Below are 21,836 nucleotides of genomic sequence, written 5' to 3'. Positions count from 1 at the left end.
CCTTCACTAACTCCAGCCACCTTCGTGTCCTCATATTGAACTCCTTTTGCATAAAGAAGTACTTTAGACTTTTGTGGTCAGTATAGATTTCAAACTTTTCTCCATACAAATAGTGCCTCCAAATCTTTAGTGCAAAAACCACCGCTGCTAATTCTAGGTCATGGGTCGGGTACCTTTGTTCGTACTCCTTCAGCTATCTCGAGGCGTATGCGACCACCTTTCCATCATGCATCAAAACGTATCCAAGTCCTTGTTTTGATGTGTCACAATATACTACATACTTGCCCTTGTCATATGGGATGCATAGAGCTGGCGCTGTTATGAGTTTGTCCTTTATTGTTTGGAAGCTTTCTTCACACTTTTCTGTCCATACAAATCTCTGTTGCTTCCTTGTCAAATTTGTTAAGGGGGTAACTATTTTGGAGAACCCTTCAACAAATCGTCTATAGTATCCTGCCTGCCCTAGAAAACTTCTCACCTCCGTAGCACTCTTGGGTTTGGGCCAGTCCTTCACTGCTTCGATCTTGGCTGGGTCTACTTCTACACCATTTTTAGACACGATGTGTCCTAGAAATGCCACATTCTCTAGCCAGAATTCGCATATCTTAAACTTAGCGTATAATTGATGACTTTTGAGTCGTTCCAACGTCAATCGCAGGTGCTCTTCATGCTTGGATTATGTCTTTGAGTAGATTAATATGTCATTTATAAACACCACAACGAACTTATCTAGGTAGTCCTTAAATACTCGGTTCATAAGGTCCATGGATGCAGCTGGTGCATTCGTAAAGCCAAAAGACATTACTAGGAATTTGTAGTGTCCATATCTAGTCCAAAAAGTCATCTTTGGGATATCTTCTTCTCGTACTTTTAGCTGATGATACCCCGACCGCAAATCTATCTTCGAGAATACCATAGATCCTTGTAGTTGATAAAAAAGATCGTCTATTCTAGGCAAAGGGTACTTGTTCTTAATCATCACTTTATTTAGTTCTCGATAGTCGATGCACATCCTCATACTCCCGTCCTTCTTTTTGAAAAAAAGCACTGGTGCTCCCCAAGGCGAATAGATCGTTTGGATGAAACCCTTGTCTAGAAGCTCCTGTAGTTGTATCTTCAACTCCTTTAACTTAGTAGGCACCAATTCTATTTCAAACTCGATTTCCCTACTCAGAGGTAATTCAGGTGGTAATTCTATTTCAAACTCGATTGGTGCCGTCTCTATTTCAATCTCGATTGGTGCCATCTCAGGTGCCAATTCTATTTCAAACTCGATGTCCCTACTCAGAGGTAATTCTGATAGATCTTATGGAAACACCTCGGGAAATTCACATACAATATGCACATCCTTTGGTTCGAGCTGCATCTCTCATGTTTTGTCCACCACACTGGGTAGAAGAACTTGGTAACCGCTATTGATTAACCGTTGAGCTTTGAGAGCTGAGACTATCGATATGCGATTTCGGGAAACTTCTCCTTTGAAGGTGAATTGTTCTCCGCCTTCTGTTTGAAAGTTGACTGTCTTACCCTTATAGTGAATTGTTGCCCCATATTTTGCTAACCAATCCATTCCTAATATCATATCATAGTCCTTAAGGTCTAACTCGATCAAATCTACTGGTAATTCTCTTCCTTCGATTCTAACTACAACGCTACTCACCCCTCTACTAGATAGCATTCTTTCCCTCGAGGGTAATTCCGTGACAAACTTATCTCTAAAAAGTTTGCATGGCTTATCTAAGCTATCAATCATATTCATAAAGACAAAGGAATGCGTCACTCTCGAATCAAATAAAACATTGAGTTTCTTGCCAGAGATTATGATCTGAGTTAATACTATTGTATTGCTAGTTTCTGCCTCACCTTATGTAAGAGTGAAAATTATGGCTAGCATTAGCTTTTCTTCCTTCTTTTGGTTTCTCAATTTCGGGCAGTCTTTCTTGAAATGACCTTCGTCTCCACAATTGAAGCAACCTTTAGTCTTATATCGACATTCTCCTAAATGTTTTCTCTACAGATTGGGCATTGAGGATATTCTACGTAAGGCTTCTTATTCCCATTGCCTTCTGACGTAGTTTTCCCTTTCTTATCTTCCTTTTGGTTATGACCACCATCGTGTTTCCTTTTGTGGTCATTTTGTATGTGATTCCTTTTCTTGGCGTCCTTCCTAGCCATTCCTTCTTTCAGATTTTATCTTCCGCCTACTCGGCTTCCCGAGCTATTTCCAACGTTTCCGCATATGTGGTTATTCCCCGAACAAACTTTACGTCTCGGGCTATCATTGGCTTCAGCCCTTTTATGAATCTTAAAATTCATAACGTCTCAGTGGGTACCATATTCGTCGCGAACTTAGCTAGTCAGTCGAATTTTCTGGCGTATTTTGTCACAGTCGAATTCCCTTGAGTTAACGCAATGAATTTGTCCACCCTTGTGGCTAGAATCGCAGGGTTGTAGTACTTATTATGGAATACTTGGATAAACTCTTCCCAAGTCATGACATTGACATCTCGGGTCTACTTCACTATATCCCACCAGATGCGGGCGTCTTTCTTAAGTAAGCTTGAGGCGCATGAGATTCGACCCTGGTTTCCTAAGCGCATATGTTCCAATATGGATTCTACCGAACGAAGCCATTCTTCAACTTCTTTCTTGTCCTATTTCCTGTTTGATTTCTTGTTCATTCAGTCTTTCGGATCTTCTTAGTTCCTACTCCATTTTATTTTGTGTTTCCCCCGAAAGATAAAATTGTAAAAACTAAGACAAACAAACAAAAATTATAACCTGGCCTATCGTACAACTGTCTATTAGGTCCATCTATCTATTAAAACTATCCTATTACAATTAAGTCCAACTCGGGTAAATGGGCCTTAACAATTGAATCTTCCATGGAGGAGAGTTGGGTTCAGTATATCGTACCCACTACTAAGGCCCCCTAACTTCCACTTGGACCCAAAAGACATGAATTTCAACCCTTTCCTTATTAATTGTTATTCATTTTCATTAGATCCAATCTAATAATGCAAAGCAAATGGGCCTTCACAAATGGGCTAACCCATAAAAGAGGAATTTAAACCTTACACTTTCAATTGAATCCAAAATTCTTAACATTTACTAACAATATAAATAAAAGGAAAGAAAATAACATGTTTTATTAAAATAAGAAATTAATTAGAAACTAGTGAAAAACTTCTAAACAGAATAACATAAAATAAAAGTTAATGATGTGTCCTTATATTCCTCTAATCCTCCACATCGAATCCTTCTTCTAGCATATCTTGAGTGAAGTCCTCATAATCCTCTTGGGTGTAGATAAATCTTGAAGTGAAAGGAACTTGACTTAGAAATCATTCCCTAAGGTTGTCTGGTAACTCATGAACCCTATCTCCTATTTCTCCATTTGGTTGGATTATATCTTCCAATATTCTAAAATTTCGTGCAAACCTATCCATAAATGTATCATACTTATCTTCAATAGGTACGCTATGATCAAACAAAAACTCATTCCATGCTATCTACAAGCTTGACTCTACTAATGGTAATTTAAGTGCATAAGAACAAAAACAATTCATGCGATTTATTCTTAAAAATAATCTTTTGAACTCTAATACATCTTCAGGGTCTTTGATTCTCCTTATCGCCTTAACCTTCCTAATAACATTAAGGTTCATGGTGCTAAGTTCTGGAAATGAGTCATAAAGAAAACAATTATTTCACATAACAAACATATTTCGTAAATCATACTTACTTGGTAACGGGTTGGTTGTTTGTAGTTGTCGTGTGTATTTCGTGGGAACGTTCAAGACTGTTGACACAGTTTTTCGCCAACAGTGAATAACGTAATTAGCTGGAATAAATTAGTGCTTAAGGATAAACCGTAATAAGGATAATAACACTTAAGGATGCTCGAAATGAAATATTAAGAACACTCATTCCTTTTTACGTGGTTCGGAGGCTAAAATCCCCCTAGTCCACGAGTCGATATTATTACTGCATCTCTCTCTATATTTTGGTAGAGTATTTGCATTACAGAGAAAAGACCCAACCCTTTTCCTATCCAAGGTCTTGGTATTTATAGAAGAGCCATCACATGATAGGTGTTGCGTCAACACGTGAATACAAATCCTTTCTGTGACCTGTCTTGCACAAATGATGAATATTACAATATATATTAAGGTATTGTCTAATCATTAGGTAAAACTGATCATGGGTCATCTGGCATAATCGGACATGTGATGTCTGATCATGCACGTTTATGTTACGTTTCTGAGAATTCAGGGATAAATGGACATGCGATGTCTGATCACGCACATTTATATATAACGTATCCAAGTTTATATAGGCTCTTGGAAATGGCAGATCTTCAGCGTACCCCGACCTAGACATTATGCCAGCTCACGTCTAGGATGCTGTGCTTTACCTGCATCTCCAGCTCGTGTCCTATTGCTCCGTATTCATGAGCTCACGTTATTTGCCCGAGGAGTCTCAATTCCTTTGCAGAGGATATATCAATCCGTGGATGATCTAGTACTGTCCTTGGCTAGCCAGCTGTACTCGAGCTGCCTAAAAGACTCGGGCTGAATATCAGCGCGTACATTTGCCCCCAAGTCCCTGCCCGTGTCTTATGACGTCATCCTCTGATTGACACGGTGGGGACTTTTAAACTTATATTGCGATTATCCATGTTTGCTCATCACTTGAGTATTGGACACGTAGAATGTCGCGATTGGCGTCTGTTCGGGTTTCGAGGTTTGCATTAATGGTTTGGCCACCTCTTTCCTGCTGTTTCATCTTTCGAAACACCACCCTCAGATCGTGCACTAGTTTGTTTGGACGGTCCTCGCCACTTTATGCCTTTTACATATAAATAAGGTTGGCAATTTCCATTGTTTATCACCTTCCATTTGAAACCTTTCCATATTTTCTCTCTTCAGCCTTTACAAACCTTCTTCTTTCTTAGAGGAAAATGAAAATCAATCGCGACAAAGCTTCAGAAAAAAATTTAGAAACCCACTCGCTCAGGAGTCTTCCAAGCTTCTTCCCTGCAAAGCTTATTTCTCTCGACTGAAGAACATACTGTAAGTCTTTTCGTTTTGTCGAAAATTTTCTTTTACTGGCTTTTGGGTTTTCTTCCCCTCTTTTTTTTTTTTTGTATCACGCCTATCCGCACTTCTCCGTAGTCAATGTTAGGTAGTTCTCCATAGGTTTTTGGCACATAGGCTTCGATTTAGGTTTTTCGAGTAGGACTTAAAATATCCCTAGAATTGTGATGTTCATACAGCTGGGGGATTTCTGAGGAAATCTGGGCAACTCACGGGGGATTTTAGGAAATAGCCACCAAGGATATAGAAGATGAAAAGTTTTTAGGGTTCGAGACTAGGTTGCTCAGGGGCTACGCTTCTTCGGCAGTTTTGCTCTAAACTGCTTCCCCAAGAGGGTAGTGGCCTGATTTTCTGACACACGGATCCCTAAACATCAGGGGTCTGTTGGGAAACCTAGGCGCGTAGAATAGGTAGCGCGTGGCACCACATCGCGGGCTGAGATTTCATCAGCTCGTGTGTTAGAATCCTCAGCCTTTCTTTGTTATTTCTTTCCTGTATAAAAATTCTAGGTCCCCCACTAAGAGTTCCATCATTCTTGTACGATAGGCGAGCTAATGGCACCCAAGAAAGGCGCATCCAAGAAGAACGTAGCTGGCTCATCATCTCAACGAGCCAATAAGGGAAAATAGGTTACCTCCGAATCCCCCATCCCCCAGTTCGGCCCTGTGGTGGAGGAGGAGGTCATAGTCAGACCTGATGCCTTCTTCGAGGGAGAGAGGATAGCCTCCAAGATCACGACCCAAGGAAGGGTAAACAAGATTATGCTGTCCCACAACATCGAGGTCGGGACTGGTGTTTTAATCGCTCAACCATCGCTTAAGGGGAACGAAGCTGTGCCCCACTCTAGGACGACTTTGTGGCTTGGAGTGATGAGCATCTAAAGGCAGGGGCCTTCCTTCCCCTCGATCAATATTTCGCTCACTTCCTCAACTACGTACAGTTGGCGCTATTCCAGCTCCCACCAAACTCGTATCGGCTGTTGGCGGGGCTAAAGTACCTTCTCTTGAAGCATGAGTGGGAGGTCCCCACCCCTGCGGACATTCTCTACTTCTTCTGCCTCAAGGCCAGCCCGGATCAGTGGGGATGAGGTGATGGGTTCTACTATCTGACCCGATTCCCAAACTCACCCCCAGTCATCGAGCTGCCCAGCCACCTTAATGACTTTAAAGATCAGTTCTTTATGTCGAATGGGTTTCGCACCTGCGAACACTGATATTTCAACCGTCCTCGTAAGTCTTCTTTCCCTCAATAGTTTGTGGAATTATTCTTTTCATACTTAGTCTTCTCGCGTGTATACTGATTGGAGTGTCTTCATGCAACCATTTTTGCGAGGACGACCAAATCAGTGACCTTTGGTGGTCAAAATGACACTTTGTGAGGCCGATGAAGATGATGAGAAACAAGAGGTCGAGGTGCTGCTCGTGCGAAAGAGGCGAGCTCCTGAGGCCGCTCGGGACCCAGACGTGGGACGAGCTTCATCGGGGGCAGCAGTCGGCCCCTCCGGCCAAGGCAACCCATACTCCTTTAGGGACTTAGATAGGTCTGTCGCTAACCTTAGGCTAGTTAGGTTTAACCCAAACTAGCTCGTGCATCGTCACCCTAATGACCTCGACTGTAATATAACCCTGCTCTAGTGCATGGATCACTTAGTGGTTTGCCATGACATGGGCCATCCTAAGGGAACTATAGTCGTAGACAACACCCTCTGCTTTAGGTCGGCCCTCTTCGAAGAGTATGGGACCAACCTTAGGTCATGGCCCTCGCTTCCCCAAGGTGTCTTTGCCCATGGACTTAGGCAATATGTGTAGGAATCAAGCCCCGAGGTAGAACCTGAGCCCGAACCTCCCCTAATCCAAGAAATTATAGACTTAGGTTCCCCTTCTCCCATAGCGGTTCCAAGGCCGGAGGTCATGGTAATAGACTCCTCTAGCTCGGAGGGTAGGACTTCTTATTATATTGCATATACGTTCTTATGTACATTGAGGAATTTGTACGCATACTTACGTACTTCCCATTCTCTTTCAGGTGAGGAGATGGCACAACAAGGGGTTCTCGACATCCGCGCTATGTTCCAGGAGGGGAAATCCAGCTAGGGGTTGCTCGTAAAGAAGCCTCGGTTCTCATCCAAGAAAGTGCCACCAGCGGCAGGAACGACCTCCAAATCCCCAGCTAAGGGGAAAGGCCAGAGCTCGACAGCTCCAAATCCCCGGTTTCCTTTTGGTCCTACTCAGGATCAGATAGTACCAGTTGATCCCCCAGCTCTAATTATCCCTGCCACCATTGTACGCATCCCGATCAATGCTCAGGACCTGGAGAAGATTCCAGACACCTTTCGGGGGACCATCTATGAGACCGCGAACCATAAAGTGGAACATTTTTACAAAGCCAACCCTAAGGATTTGAGGGTGATTGAGGAGAGGAGCCCGGAGAACATCATGGAGTTAGCTCTGGGAATGAACCTCACAGTAAGTACACTCTTCTTAGTCGAACACACTCTTTTGATTATATTCCAGTAAGCGTCTAACTTGTTTTCTTACTCCTTGCAGGCGGTATTGGCTTAGCACCGTAGCATAGCTCGAGTGAGGGCTAGGAATGAAGAGCTTAAGGCCGAGCACCAGACCGCTCAGGCCGCCCTATCTGCTACCCAAGCTGCCCTCGCAGCTGCTCAACAAGGCGAACTAAGCGCCAAAGCTGCCCTTACGGCGGCCCGAGAAGGCGAGCAGGCTGTAAAGGCTGCCTTAACAGCGGCCTAGGAGGGCGAGCAGGCTGCGAAGGTTTCCCTGGCTGCCATGCAGACCGAGCTCGCAGATGTTAAGGCCAAGCAGTTGGAGGTGGAGGTTGTTACTAAGGAGGAAAAGGCGGCCTCAATATCCTCCATGGAGAGTATGCTATATCATTGCTAGGCCTTCAACCAAGAAAAAAACTTCTCTTCTTTTCCCTCTAATGTGTGGGATCCCTACCTTGAGAAGTTCAAGGCCCGGGCACAGCAAGAGCAGTTCGAGACTAGGGAAGCTTCCATCACTGGTGGGCAGGAGACCGAGAAGGTGACGTCCTCTGAGCGCCCTGGAGGGGCTTAATTTTCTTTTGCCTTTGTTTATTTTTACACTTTTTTTGTAAACATTTGCCATTTTTGGCTTGGTACGAGGTTATTTTCCTCGAGACAGTGTATTTATAATTCCAATATCTACTTTTTATCTATTCCCTGATTTTTTTTCTTATGTTCTTAACTTGTACATTCAGAATCTTAGGAAATGACTCTTAGGTTGAGGTAGATATTTTACTTTTTGTTGTGACCAAAATTATTGTTGATTTATATCCTACCTGTTAGGTATTAGGCCTTGGACCCGGTTGTACCTGAGATTTTGAATGTTCCAAACTTAGTTTTCGTTAGGTTTTATCATTATCTCGAGCTTCTGAGGAAGCCACTGGATCTTTAAATTTTGCTAACTTCCAAGTTTCGGACCTAGTTGTATCTAGGATATTAAATTAAAACTTAGTTCGTGTTAGTTTTATTAACACCTGCATTTTAAAAAAAAAAAAAACTAGTTAATCAATTTTACTAACTTCCAACTTTTGGACCTGGTTGTATCCAGGATTTTTAATTAAAACTTAGTTTGTGTTCCAAGTTTTGGACCGGGTTGTATCCATAATTTTTAATTAAAACTTAGTTCGTGTTAGTTTTTTGACACCTCGTGTTTTTTATAAAAAACACCAGTTAATCAACTTTACTAACTTCCAAGTTTTAATCCCCTTCTCGAGTTATATGCACCCCAAGTAATCAGAAAGTGAACTTTCTGGGTTGCTTTGGACCAATGCTATCACCCGAACTAACACATAGATGAAACCATATAAAGACACAAAAAATACACAATGACTCTTTTATTTCTTAAATTGAATGGCTTTTATAACTGAGCCTTACATGGACAGGTGGTACGATCATTGCTAATACTTCTTTAGGTGCATAGCACTCTAGGTCCGTGGAACTATTTCTCCATTAAGTCGAGCCAATTTGAAGGTTCCCTCCTCTATGACTTCCACTATTTGATAGGGCCCTTCCCTGCTCGGACCCAAAGCACCATCTTTGGGGTCCTTGCCTGCCAAAAAGACCCTTCGGAGTACCAGGTCGCCTAAATTAAAGATACGCCTCTTGACCTTTGAATTAAAATAATGAGTGATTTTTTGCTAGTAATGCACAAGCTGTAGCTGCGAATCCTCTTGTTTTTCATCAACTAGGTCGAGGGACGTGCTGAGCAACTCATTATTCTGCTCCTGGCTAAAGGTCTGGAGTTTGTGTGTGGCTATCTTTGTTTCGACGAGAAGGACAGCCTCAGTTCCAAAAGTCAAGGAGAAAGGGATGTGCCCCGTAGAAGTTCAGTGAGAGGTCCGGTATGCTCACAACACATGTGGTAGCTGCTCAGGCCAGACTCCCTTGGCCTCGCCCATCCTTTTCTTAAGGCTTGCTTTGAGTGTCTTATTCACAGCCTCGACCTGCCCATTGGTCTGTGGGTAGGCCACCGAAGAGAAACTCTTAATTATGCCATGCCTCACACAAAATTCGGTGAAGAGATCGCTATCAAACTGTGTCCCATTGTCCGATACGACCTTTCTTGGTAGTCCGAATCGGCAAACAATATTCTTGACTACAAAGTCGAGGACTCTTTTTGAGGTGATTGTTGCCAGGGGCTCCACTTCCGCCCACTTCGTGAAATAATCGATGGCCACCACTACATAGCGAACTCCTTTTCCAATGGACAGGGCTCCAATTAAGTCAATTCCTCATACTGCAAATGGCACGGGGATGAGATCATTTTCAGCTCGACTGGTGGAGCTCGTGTGCCTGTGGCAAAACACTGGCACTTGTCACAATTTTGGACATAGGAGATGGAATCCTTTGATAAATTGGGCCAAAAGTATCCCTGCCTTAATATTTTTAAGGCCAGGTTTTGCCCCCCAGCGTGATCCCCACAAAAGCCTTCATGCACCTCTTGCAAAATAGTTTTGGCTTCCTCTGGCAGAACACACTGCAGAAGAGGCAAGGAATGGCCACGCCGGTACAGCGTCCCGTCTATGATTGTATACCTTGGAGCTTGATAGAGTATTCTTCTCGCATCTTTTCGCTCATCAGGTAACTTCCCTGTCGTAAGATACTCCATTATGGGAGTCATCCAGGTCGGCCTGGTATCGATCATCTCGACCTCCATCGTACTTTCTGCCACGCTCGGATTCTCCAAGAATTCCACCGGTACTATGCTTAGAGTCTCGGCTTCCTTGGAGGTAGCGATTCTAGCCAAAGCGTCGGCATTGGCGTTCTACTCGTGAGGGATCTGCTCGACTAGGCCATATTCAAACTCGGACAGCTCCTTCTTTACTTTGGCTAGGTAAGCCACCATCTTGGCCCCCCCGTGCTTGATATTGCCTAGACACTTGGTCTACCACGAGCTGGGAATCGCTGTAGCATTGGACGGCCCTAGCCTTCAACTCCTTTGCCACTCTAAGCCTGACCAATAAGGCTTCATACTCGGCTTCGTTGTTGGACGACTCGAACCCGAACCACAGCGTGGAGTGGAAACGATGCCCTTCTGGAGATATTAAGATGATCCCAGCTCCTGACCTGTTCTCGTTAGATGAACCGTCCACAAAGATTCTCCATAATTCCTGCACTGGTTCTCTCAAGGGTTCCTCCTGGAATCCAGTGCATTCAGCCATGAAATCACCCAGGCCTTGGCTTTCGATCGTAGTTTGGGGTACTTATAGTATTTCGAACTGGCTGAGCTCAACCACCCATTTCAAAAGACGTCCCGATGCCTCAAGTTTCTGCAGTATGTGCCTTAAAGGCTGATCGGTCATGACGTGGATGGAATGGGATTGGAAATACGGCCTAAGCTTCCTGGAGGCCGTAATAAGGAAGAATGCCATCTTTTCCATTAGGGGATACCAAGATTCAGCTTCGAGAAGTCTTTTGCTTATATAATATACTAGCTTTTGAACTCGGTCCTCTTCCCGGACCAGCACGGCGCTGGCTGCATTTTCCATCACAGCTAAATAATGAAAAAGGGGCTCTCCTGCCATTGGCTTAGACAACATTGGTGGTTCAGCCAAATGTGTTTTTAGAACACGAAACGCTTGTTCACATTCCTCAATCCATTCAAACTTTTTGTTTCCCCTAAGCAAGTTATAGAAAGGCAAACACTTGTCAGTGGACTTAGAGATAAACTGATTATGGGCTGCCACTCTCCCTGTGAGACTTTGGACATCTTTATGCGACCTGGGCGAAGGCATTTCTGGTAGCGATATGATTTTGTCAGGGTTCGCCTCTATCCCCCTGGTATTGACTATGAACCCTAGAAATTTTCCTGATGCCACTCCGAAATTACACTTCTGGGGGTTTAATCTCATACTATACCTCCTTAGGATCTCAAAACATTCCTTCTGATTGGAAACATGGTTATTGACAGTTTTTTACTTGACCAGCATATCATCAACATACACTTCCATGTTTTTCCCGATCTGATCAGCGAACATTCTGTTGACCAATCTCTGGTAGGTAGCACTAGCGTTCTTCAGCCCGAAGGGAATGACTTTATAACAGTAAAGGATGGTTGGAGTCATAAAGCTAGTATGCTCCTGGTCTGCGGGGTTCATAATGATCTGGTTATATCCAAAGTATGCATCCATGAAGGACATGAGCTCGTGCCCCGCGATGACATCCACCAATTGGTCAATCCTTCGCAAAGGGAAACAATCCTTGGAACAGGCTTTGTTCAAATCAGAGAAATCGATGTAAGTCCACCATTTTCCATTTGGCTTTGGGACCAGGACAGGATTGGCGACCCAGATTGGGTATTTAGCCTCAAGAATAAAACCGCATTTTAATAGCCGAGCTACATCTTCTTCCAGGGCCTCAGCTCTGTTTGTACCCAGACGCCTCTGTTTCTGGGATATTGCAGGCATGCTTTTGTCCACGTTAAGGGTATGCATGATGACACTCGGGCTGATCCCTACCATGTCTTCATTAAACCAGGCAAAAACATCTACATTTTCTTGTAGAAATTTTACCAGCTCCGCCTTTCTCTCAACGTCAAGATTTTTCCTGAGATTAACCACTCTCAAAGCATCTTTGGGATCGATGTTTACTTCTTCGAGTTCTTTAATAGCCTGGATCTCAGACCTATCTTCGCCTATTCGCGGATCAATATCATCACTCGGGGTGGTTCCCCTGCCACTGACTTGCTGAGGCTCTTTCATCCCAGGATCAGTTCTTACTTCCTGGGATTCCTTGCCTCCATCCTGCACGACCATCGTCTGCTATCCGGGTTATGATTTTCCCTTCATGGAAATGCTATAGCATTCCCTGGCAGCAAGCTGATCGCTTCAGATAGTACATATTCCCGTAAGTGACGGGAATTTGATCACGAGGTGGCGGACAAATGTTATGGTTCGAATGCCATCAGCGTGGGTCTACCCAAGATTGCATTGTACGCGGTTGGACAATCGACGATCATAAACTCGAGCAGCTTGGAAATAGTTCATGGTCCCTCACCCAAGGTTATCACTAACTTGATCGTTCTGATAGCTGCCGATCCCTCGCCAAAAAACCCATACAACATCATGGAGGTTGCCTTTAGCTCGGTCATAGATAATCCCATTTTCTCTAGTGTGGACCTGAATAGCAGGTTCATAGAACTCCCGTTATCCACTAGTGTCCTCCTAACTCTCCGATTGGCGAGCTGGACGGTTATGACAAGAGGATCATTATGCGGGAACTGGACATGACTAGCGTCATCTTCAGTAAAACTGATTGGTTGTTTCTCCAATCGTTGTTGTTTAGATAAACGTTGTTCTGGGACAAACTCAACTCCATTGTGAGACCTTAGCTCATTGATATACCTCTTTTGGGCACCTTTGCTCGTGCCTGCCAGATGGGGGCCTTCAGAGATGGTAGTTATCTCTCACCCTGTTATCGGAGGAGGGGTATCCAGATTCACCTGAGCACCGGTCTGATTTGCGAGAACTTCTAGAGCTGATTGAATGTTTTGCCCAGCGAGCTGATTAGGAGTGACTCGATTCTGGGCATATTGAGCCAAAGGTCCGGCCCTGATGAGTGTGTATATCTCATCCTTCAAGTGCCTGCAATCATCGGTGTTGTGACCAATGTCATTGTGGAATCGACAAAATTTTGAAGGGTCTCTCTTCGCCCTTTGACTTTTTAGAGGCTCCGAATTTTTCCACAAAAGGCGGGCATAATTTTCCAAGAAAATACACTCTCTAGTATCCGTGAGGTCGGCATAAGTCACATAGATCGGTTTGAACTTCTCCACGGGCTTATTTTTCTTTGAACCATTCTGGCCACCCTCACCACTTCCCTTACTCTTGCTACCTCCCCCTTGGTCATTCTGGGTAATGGTTTGAGTCGTAGCTGCAACGTCCATTACTGCTCCAACGGGCTGGGCAGAGACTTGGCTAATTCTTGCGACCGAAGCTCGCACCTCTTCCAAGTCGATCCACCTCTGACCATTGTTCAGGAACTCATCCACGGTGTTGACGCCCTTTCTCTGGATTTCTTTCCATAGGTCGCCCCCAACAAGGATTCCTGTCCTCATCGCCATAAGACTAGAACTTCCATCCGCGTCTCTAGCTCGCGCAACAATATTGGCGAACCTCCTCAAGTAAGCTTTCAGAGGCTCTTCGGGCTGCTGCTTTACATTTGCAAGGGAGTCTGCCTTGATCCAAGCCGCCTGGGAAGCCTGAAACGCCCTCTTGAAGTCAGCGAAGAAGCTCTTCCACGAGTTGATAGAATGCTTTTTGTATTGCTTGAACCATTGCCTAGACGGTCCGACCAGAGTCGAAGGGAATACCAAGCACCGCAACTCAGGTCCAATGTTGTGGGCGACCATCAGAGTATTGAACATTCCCAAGTGGTCGGACAAATCTCCATCTCCATCGAATTTTGATAAATGGGGCATCGTAAAACCCGGCGGGTATGGTGTTGTTGCGATGTTGGGGGAAAAGAGCTCGAGCTCATCCCCCGAGTCATATTCATCTTTTTCTTTCTCTGATAGGAGTCTTTTCATCAGCTCCTCCATCTGGGCTAACCTCACGAGGGTTGGGTCCCTAGTTCCTTGGGGCTCTTCAACAGCTCTACTTCGATCGTACATGTTTGGCGGGTTATTGTCCCTCCAAGTTCGAGCTTGGTTTGGTGGGACATTCCCCTTATCACGTACTTCGGAAGGTCTTCCCTCGTGGTGATTGCCACTGACTCCATCGCGAGCTGAATTTCTCCTTTGTGAGTTTAGGCGATCTCGCATATCGGTCTTCGGATCAACTTGAGGGTTATGCGCTGAGCTCACCAGATTTCTGAAATCTGCACCGGTCCAATCACTTTCACGACCCTTCATCCAATAGCTCCCATTAGAGAAACTCAGAGGTTGCGGGCGAGGATGAGGATCCGAACATTTTTTCGTGCTCGCGGAGCATGAGTAGGGGCAGCAGGAGGAGGATTCCTCCTGCTGTTTCTGTAGGTGGGAACATCTCGATCAGAATGAGGTGGGGATGGATGCCTTATCGGCGACGGAGGATTTCTAATTGGTGACACAATTCTCGTCCCATCAGGTCAGACCAAATTAGCTCGCAGTTGCTCTGCTCCACCATTTTTGATTCCCTGTGTCTGACGATCTGATCGTGGTACAGGGAGGTCGGTTAGGACATGTCGTCTGTGCGAGTTTGCCCTTGACCCTCTACGTGGGTTACCATGGGCACTCCTGGGTGCACTTGATGATGGTGTTGAACTCCGAGTCGAGGTTTTTACCGATCGACTGGCTCGTTGACGATCCCTGGGAGAGTTGTCAAACGGGGCTCCCTGGTGATCTCGTGACATGGGTGCATAACTCGGGGTTGAGGTTCTAACCAATTGACTTGGCTTGGGTCGACTATCCTGGCGAGACTTATGAGTCCCACCTTGCCTCTTCCCAACGTTAACGTTGGTTGAAAGAGGGGGTAGCCGAGCCAAGACCTCCTCGATTTGCTTGTTTGAATTGACTAGATGGCTTCTCAACTACATGTTCTCCAACTCCACCGCAGTCAAGTAATCCAGATTCAGCGGCAGAGGCGCTGAACTTCCTGTGTCGTCGTGGCCCATTGGTTGCTTTCCTGACCGCTGCTAAATTTTTGGGCTTTGTTCGTCGGAAACAGCGGTATAGTGAGCCTCTTGCCCACCATGCTGATCCGTTTCGTTACCGTGCATTGAACGAGTGACCACCATGATCAATTTTGTTCTAAATCTCTTCCATCAACACTAATTTGCAGCTCTCAACGAAAGCACCAAATTGTTGACGCAGTTTTTCGCCAATAGTGAATAACGTAATTAGCAGGAATAAATTAGTGCTTAAGGATAAACCGTAATAAGGATAATAACACTTAAGGATGCTCGGAATGAAATATTAAGAACACTCGTTCCTTTTTATGTGGTTCGGAGGCTAAAACCCCCCTAGTCCATGAGTCGATATTATTATTGTATGTCTCACTATATTTTGGCAGAGTATTTACATTACAGGGAAAAGACCCAACCCTTTTCCTATCCAAGGTCTTGGTATTTATAGAAGAGCCATCCCACGATAGGTGTTAGGGTCAACATGTGAATACAAATCCTTTCTGTGACCTGTCTTGCACAAATGATGAATATTACAATATATATTAAGGTATGGTCTAATCATTAGGTAAAACTGATCATGGGTCGTCTGGCATAATTGGACATGTGATGTCTGATCATGCACGTTTATGTTACGTGTCCGAGAATTTAGGGATAAATGGACAAGTGATGTTTGATCACGCAAGTTTATATATAAGATATCCAAGTTTATAAAGGCTCTTGGAAATGGCAGATCTTCAGCGTACCCCGACCTGGACATAACGCCAGCTCGCGTCTAGGATGTTATGCTTGACCTGCGTCTCCAGCTCGTGTCCTATTGCTCCATATTCATGAGCTCGCGTTATTTTCCCGAGGAGTCTCAATGCCTTTGCAGAGGATATATCAGTTTGTGGATGATCTAGTACTGTCCTTGGCTAGCAAGCTGTACTCGAGCTGCCTAAAAGACCTAGGTTGAATATTAGGGCGTACAAAGACCAATATAGCTGTGGCTCTGATACTACTTGTAATGCCCTAATTTCTCATAAATTATCGTGAACACAGTGTTGGATCATAAACATAAACATTGCTCTTTTATTGAATGAAAATTAAAATAAGTATATGGATCCATGGTTTTACAAAAATAAAATAATTGCCTTTAACATACTAAAATGAGCAACATTAAATAAAACATTAAAAGAACATGCTTTAATAAAAATAGGCCTAATTGATCTTTGTCGACTATATGGTCCCCATGAGTACATCATGAAACTCCTAGGTCCCACTCGCTACCAACCTATCTATCTTTAATTTCCTGAATCAACAACATCATAAGGGGTGAGCTTCTAAGCCTAGTAAGGCAAATACAAACAAGAGTTATTTATATAATCATACAATCAAACATATCCTAAATTTCACAAAGGTCATAAAAAAATCTTATTTACACTAATCATACAACATCATAAAACTTTAAGCCCCGGACAATAGTCCATCATACATCGGACATCAACTTAGGTCTGTCATAAAATTTTGGCAACCGAGCCTACCAGACATAAGTTTGTCATACATCACTGGACACCTTAGGTCTAGGCACACTTACCCCTTTATTGTACCTGAAATGTTAGGTCATACAAAACATAAACCAGGTCATAAACTAACCTACCTAATTTTCCATACCTTGAGTGTGGAGAGAAAAAGAAATAGAAGAGATTGCTTGTTATAGAAAATGTAATGCCCCACGCCACTATGACTACTTCCTGGAATGATGATTGACCCTGCAAACCAACACTAGTCTTTCCAACGTGCTTTGTCCTCACTCACACGCTTCCTAGGAAAACTTCCCAGGAGGTCATCCATCATGCGACTACTCCATGTCAAGCACGCTTAACTTGGAGTTCTCAAGTGATGGGCTACCAAAAAGAAGATGCATCTTGTTTGCATAGGTAGTACCCATCAATCCATTTAAGCCCTCTTCAACTATGTAGTCCCATATCTACACAGTCTTAGAACCATCACCCATGACCTTCCCCAGGCGGTGTGGGATTGCACAACTTTTACCTGGTATTCCCTCTACGGATCACGGGATTCTGACTGTCACAATCATCCTCCCTTAGGTGTCGACGTCCTCGTCGGCCACACTTCCGGCTGGGTCAAGACTCTGATACCATTTGTAACGCCCCATGTCACTATGGCTACTTCCTAGAATGATGATTGGCCCTGCAAACCAACACAAGTCTTTCCAGCGTGCTTTGTCCTCACTCACACGCTTCCTGGGAAAAATTCCCACGAGGTCACCCATCATGTGACTACTCTAAGTCAAGCATGCTTAACTTTGGAGTTCTCAAGTGATGGGTTACCGAAAAGAAGATGCATCTTGTTGGGATAGGTAGTACCCATCAATCAATTTAAGACCTTTTCAACTGTGTAGTCCCATACCTACACAGTCTTAGAACCATCACACTTGACCTTCCCTAGGCGGTGTGGGATTGCACAGTTTTTACCTAGTCTTTCCCCTACGGATCACGAGATTCTAACTGTCACAGAAAATGTCCAATCAACCTTAATTATAACATAATATCTTTATATTAGAGCCTTATATAAAACTATACTTTCAAGAATTTTCTAAACCTCATAAAGTCATTCCTTCAACCTAGAACCAAAATGATGAAATCTTGAGTCTTCTCTCTAATGTCTATCTTGGATACTTGAGTATATTTTTGCTTGACGGGGTTCAATATTTCAGCTATAATAGGATTTAAAAATGCAATAATGTTTAAGGTAAAATAAAGAAAATAGAAGAAAAAGATCCCGAGCACTATAAGGACTAGTGTTTCGGCTATGGCTATGTAGAGTATTTATGGAAAAATGGAGAGAGTTTTTGGGACTATGGATTTCAAAATTATGAGAGATTTTTAGAGCTTTCGAGTGTGACAAAAATGGTGAAGGGTAAGTATCTATTTATAGGCTTCAAACCCCAACTCCCTTCCTTGATTTTCTCGACACTATTCAACTTAAAATTTAAAAATCAAACCTTCCCTCCACTATATGGTTTTGTTCAGCCTAGTATTACTCTCTTCTTATTGCTACATCATCTCCAAGTATGCCACACAGTCTCCATTGGTTCAAACTTTAGTCAAAGTCCAAACTACTATCCTATATCTCGTAACTTTGAACCCTTCTGTAGTAAAATAAACCTAACTGGAGCAATAGGAAACCAATTTTAACCATTTTTATATCATTGGAAAGATAATTCAATTCTCTACAACTTTCTGGAAATAATAATTTTCCAAAATCATAATATAACTAGATCAAAACTAAGTCTAAATTTACAGCATCCTAAAGTTATGAAAACTTCATTTACTTATCTAAGTCTTAGTTCAACCATCACACTACTATCTCTACTTAGTTATTTGACTACATAAATTAAATCTTTTAAATCCTTATTTATCTAACTCTTCTTGACATATAGTCACTTAATTCAAATAGATCTAATCTTGCGTATCTCGTAACTCTAGACCCTTCTATAGTAACATTAACCTAACTGGAGTTGTAGGAGTCTGATTTAAACCATTTTTATACCGTTGGAAATCTAATTCAATTATCTACAACTTTGCAGAAATGCTATTTTTTCCAAAATCATAATATAACTGGGTCAAAACTAGGTTCGAAGTTACAGCGCCTTAAAGTTACGAAAACTTCATTTACTTATCTAACTCTTAGTTCAACCGTCACACTACTTTCTCTACTTAGTTATTTGACTACTTAAAATAAATCTTTTAAATCCTCATATATCTAACTCTTCTTGATATATAGTCACTTAATTCAAATAGATCTAATCTTGCCTATCTTTAAAATTTAAAAAGAGTCAAATCTTTCTTATTTTTTGTGCCAAGCCTAAGACTAAGCTATTTTGGTTTTCATTTTAATTCTAATACTTGGACATAGTTTAATGCCACATGTTCACTTCTTAACCCATCAAATAACTTGTGCATTTAATACTTAATAAAACTATATACTAATTTAATCATATGCTAAAATAATTATAATTACCCATAATATAATTATTTCTAAGTCATAAAATCATAACTTAAATAATTTAAACTTAAAGTAATATTTATTCTACAACTCAAGTCATAAATAAATCTATCATAAGATCATATTTAAGGTGCTTATAAGAAAATAATAACGTTGGTTATTACAATATAAAAATAATGAGTCCAAACGGGTAATCGATTAAAATACAAGGTTCAAAATTATGTGAATCCTTATAGAAAATATAAATTATATAAATTTATATAATTTTGTTTTTATAAAGAATTTTATCTTTTTGAATAAATACATGGTCCAAAGGTTAATTTTTAAAAATAAAGTGTCAAAATGGGTAATCGACCAATTTATAGTGTTCAAATAATCGATTTTTATATTCCTATTTTTAATATTTTGACAAAATAAGAGGTCTAAAAATAAATTTTAAAAAATAAAGGATCAAAATGGGTAATCAGCCAAAATAACCCTTATTATTCAGAATTTTTGGAAATCCAACAAGAGATTTTCTATACAGTGAATACCATCTTTAAAAAACTATGATGAAGACATCCTCACGTGTCCATGTAAGAAGCATATAGTAGCTAACAAGGAATATTTACTATACAATCTCCAAAAAAAAAAATTAATCATTACAAAAATCGTGCGAAGCATGGTTATGTTTTCTAGTTATAATATAAATTCAAATTCAAATGTGATAAAATATCATTATTATAATAATATTTAATACAAGACTAGATATTTAATAATTATATTAATATAAATTTAAATGTTATAAAATATTATTATAATAATATATAATCCTAATTTTTTACTAATTATATAAATATGAATTCAAATATTATAACATATTATTATGATTATAAAATAATATAAATTTAAATATTATAAAATATCATTATAATAATAATATATAATACATAATCTTAATATTTATTAAAAAAATTATCATTTATGTTTAAAAAAGTTATCATATTATATATATTTTTAAAAAAATCATAAACAATGTTTTGGTTTAATTTTTTATTTAATATGTTTATTACATTCTTTTATATATAATACTGTTTATTTATTTGAAATTTATATGACAATGATACATATTTAATAAAATAATTATTAAATTTTATAAATAAAACTAAGCAAATGTATATTGTATCTAGTATATATTATATACTTACGTATCTTTATATTTATTCTAACTATACTTGGAAGTGATCAATTGTACGTATACTTATAATATTTATATATACACGAGCAAAAATGATCTATTTTGTATTTAATATTTATTTCTAGCATTATTATTTAGGACAAATAGCAAATTTTCTCCTAAAAAAAAACCTTTGTAGAGTTTTCATCATTAAATTATTTTCTGTGGGAAAAATACCCCATAAACTATGGAAATCATTGCAAACATGCCCCTTTTGTCACATTTTCTTCATTTTTTTAAAGTAGTTTGCTATGTAGTCATGTTAGAGATAAATATATTGTCTGAATGGAAATAAGAAAGACTATTACAACTCTAGACAAAAAGATACAAATGACAAGATGATTGATTAAATAAAGTTACAACTCAATTGCAAAATTACAAGTAAATATTGAAAGAAGAAGAAGAAGAGAATAATAGAAACAACAACTCTGTGATAAAAGTTACAAGTAAACTAGAAGATGTAGAACAAAACATGTACATAGAAAATACAACTTTATAGAAAAAAATACAAATAAATATATAAAGAAAAGAAGGGAGAAGAAACAAAAGCAATAGAGGAAATAATATAAGAACAAGAACAAAGAAGTACAACTCTCTCACTCACACAACCAAAGTGAAGAGCATCGGGGTCGCCAACTTAAACAAGGTTTACAACCTTTGTCCAAAATCTTATTTCCCCTATCTCAAGCACTAAGGAAACTCTCATAATTGGAAATGGCTCTCTGGAATAAAGAAGCCTCTTTGGTGAATTTATAGCCAAATCCTCTAGTGCATAGAAATAATGTGTCTTACAAGTGAGCAATAGACTCCTATTTATAGAGTTTTGAAACACCCTTTGAATTTTAAATTCCACTAACCCCCATTGTTGTTACCAAAGCTTAATTGGTTGTTTATGGAATTATAAAGGATATTTGGAAGTTACATGGGGTGTTAGAAATGTTCAAAAAATTGAAAATGAAAATTGGAATTTGGCTGTCAACAAGCCTGACCGCGTCCAGGGTTATAAGGGTACGGCCACTGGCGCCGGATCCCCAAGCCATGGCCAGGGATGTTAGTGGCTGCGACCATTGATGCTTTTCAACCTCCAAAAATTTCCCAATTTTTAAAACTCTCCAAACTCCTCCCGACTTGATTTTGTAACCTCCATACATATTATGAGAGTTAAAATCACATCTTCAACAGCCATATCACTTATGACTTTGTGAAATTCAAACTCAAAATGTATAACATATAATCTATACATTATTGGGTAATATTTGGGATTTACAAATTTGTCACTTATTTTGTAACTCAAAATATGTTACACAAGTGGATATATACACTATCTTAATTGTAACTCTCATATATATTATGTTACAATGTGTGA

The sequence above is a fragment of the Humulus lupulus genome, chromosome 6, assembly GCF_963169125.1.
Source record: "Humulus lupulus chromosome 6, drHumLupu1.1, whole genome shotgun sequence".
Taxonomy (NCBI): domain Eukaryota; kingdom Viridiplantae; phylum Streptophyta; class Magnoliopsida; order Rosales; family Cannabaceae; genus Humulus; species Humulus lupulus.
The sequence above is the reverse complement of the archived record's forward strand: the minus strand, read 5'-3'. Positions refer to the sequence as shown.